The 2,939-nt window shown below is 44.1% G+C and overlaps 1 pseudogene; it reads right to left on the reverse strand.

Moving 5' to 3' along the window:
- Positions 1 to 1,194: 1,194 nt before the first annotated feature.
- On the reverse strand, positions 1,195 to 1,486 carry LOC100945078 (annotated as a pseudogene).
- Between the last annotated feature and the right edge of the window lie 1,453 nt (positions 1,487 to 2,939).

The following is a 2,939-nucleotide window of genomic DNA, read 5'->3' on the forward strand; positions in this document are numbered from 1 at the left end:
CATTCTACTGAGGGCAACAAAGTGAGACTGTCTCAACAAAACAAAACAAAAAAACACAGCTTTCCCAGGAGTCAGAGAAGGTGTGAGGGCTGGAGGAGTTGTGAGCCCAGTGGCTGCGCACACCAGTTAGTCAGGCCAGCAGGTAAACAATAACCCCTGGGGCCTGCATCAGTGGGCTGGGTGTGGAGGACATATGGCTGCTGACTCGCTTCTGCTTTCCAAACTCCACGCAGGATGTCTCTTCCAAACTCCACGCCAGCCCGGAACTATGCAGAGAAGGGAATTCTGGGAAACAGTTCCAGTTTAGCTGAACTGTACAATCCAAGCCACATCCCTGGGATGGTGATGCCCTACGCTTGCTGAAGAAGCTCCTCCGTTCTTACTGCGGCAGCCATATAGTTGAAGAAAATATAGTCTCTTGCCCAGGGAATCTCCCAGCTTTAATATTGGCTTTCTGTTTTGTTTTAGAGCTAAGATGGGAATTATTCCCTGCTGCCAACTTGTAGTATGGACACCTGGGTGGGTACCGTTGATTCTCTTTAGAACCACCCATACCTTTCTGTCCTTGGGCTCTTCTCCTCAGAGGGGTGTCATTTTCCCTCAAACACAGTCATAGGCCCAGCATGGTGTCTCATGCCTGTATTCCTAACACTTTGGGAGACTGAGGCAGGAAGATCGCATAAGGCCAGGAGTTCAAGATAAGCCTGGGCAATAGAGAAATCTCATCTCTACAAAAAATAAAAAAGTACCTAGATGTGGTGGTTTCTAAGCTATTCCCAGCTACTTGAGAGACTGAGGCAGGAGGATAGCTTGAGCCCAGAAGATTGAGTCTGCAGTGAGCTAGGGTGATACCACGGCACTGTAACCCAGACCAGGTGACAGAGTGAGACCCTATCTCAAAAACAAACAGCAACAAAAACACAGTTATGATGAATAGAGAGAATCTCTGATAGTCACGAAGGATTTTGAAAAGTTTGGTAAATGCAGCTAATTTTTAAAGAGTCATAATTATATGAGCATTATGTTCTAAAATATACTTTTCCTTTAAATGTTGGACAGTAGTTTTTGAATATGCCATCATTAAATGTAGCAACATAAAAGACAGTACAATTATGCCTGCCATACTGTTTATTATTATTATTTTGTTTGTTTGTTTATCTATAAAGGTTTTATTGTGCACAGAGGGAGGGGCGTTCAGTCCTTCTTGGCAGCTGCTTTCCTCATGGCCAGGATGTTGCTCGGCTGCTCCTGCTTCCTTTTAGCACAGATGTGTGTCCCCCCGCTTTTCTTTTCTTGATGAATTTGAGGGCTCGTTGAGCAACTTCCTGGCATGCTGCTCATACGGGGCAAAGCCACACACTTCTCAGATCATGTCCTGCACGAACTTCGTGTATTTGGTAAGGCACCCGTGGTGGCGGCTGTGCCTGTGCCTCGGTTTGCTAACGTTCTTGGTCACCCTGTGGCTCTTGTTGAGACCCACGGCCATGGGGACCGGAGCTGGAAACTCCAATGGCTGCCGCAGCGGAAGGACCCATACTGTTTATTAATGATCTCCAGGTAGAGCTAGAATCAGAGTTGTTTTATATAGATGCTCTAACAATTGGTGGTAGCACAGTCTAGGTCAGTGGTTATCAAATTTTTGCCTATGGAAAATTACCTGGAATCACCTGGTTCCCCTCCCAGGTTGGTTCCTTTTCCTTTTCTTTTGAAAGTTGAGACAAGGTCTCACTATGTTGCTCAGGCTGGGGGCCCAGGCCACTGTGCCTGCCTTTATCCCCAGTTTCTGACTCAGATCTGGGGTGAGAACTTGAAATTCTATCAGGTTTCCAGAAGTTGATGACATTGCTGGTCTAGGGGCCACACTTGGAGAACCACTTGCCTTGTGGCTAAGAGTACAGGCTTCCAGACCATGTTGCATGGGTTGGGCTCCCAATCTGCTGTTTAATGCTTGACCTTGGGCAAGTTACTCAAAATCCCCATGCTTCGGTTTCTTTATATGTAAAATGAGGATAATAATGGCACCTGTTTGGGAGGTTGTATGAGATAAATAAATTTATCAACATAAAGTGTGAATATTTTATGTACCCATAAGGTATAATGCTTTACCCATAAAACACTTTATACACATTAAGTATGGTTAGAGCATAAAGTACATACTTAACAACCATTTGCTAATGGTTGTTTAATTCAGATATATTCATATTTTAATTCAGATATATTTTGTGAGTCAGTGATTACATAGAAAATGCATATTGGGTTTCAGATCCACAGATCTTCTGCATTCACTCAACACTTTGTCTAAAAGAAATAGAAAGGTGCCAGCCACGTACACCAGAGCTGGCAGGTTCGAATCCAGCCTGGGCCTGCCAAACAACAATGATAACTACAACCAAAAAATAGCTGGTGTTGTAGTGGGTGCCTGTAGTCCCAGCTACTTGGGAGGCTGAGGCAAGAGAATTGCTTAAGCCCAGGAGTAGGAGGTTGCTGTGAGCTGTGATGCGACAGCACTCTACCCAGGGTAACAGCTTGAGGCTCTGTCTCAAAAGGAAAAAAAAGTCTTTGATTTAATCTATTGATAATTAGTTGTGAAAAATTTCCATCTCTTCATAATTGTCCCTATGTATTTCTCTAATGATGATCACGGAGCTTGTAAGTACCAAGCAAATCTTTAGGGGAAAAGTATTATGATAGAAATATAGCAACTGAAATAATCTGTGAAGTTATTATTTTAACGGAAAAAGCTGACTTTATGGCAATTTCCTAATTGTCCAGGGGGTGGCAGCACCACACGGCAATTCTGCAGAAGAGTTTGGCTCCGAACTCCCGCCCCGACCTGTCTGTACTGGAGGACTCTTGTTCTGTGAGCCCCTTTCCTTGGGACTCATACTCTTTCTTATCCTTGTTTGGACTTTAGATAATCACCTAAGTGAATCAAGCCC

This window comes from Otolemur garnettii, unplaced genomic scaffold, assembly GCF_000181295.1.
Source record: "Otolemur garnettii isolate 467f Iridium unplaced genomic scaffold, OtoGar3 scaffold00119, whole genome shotgun sequence".
NCBI classification, from domain to species: Eukaryota; Metazoa; Chordata; class Mammalia; order Primates; family Galagidae; genus Otolemur; species Otolemur garnettii.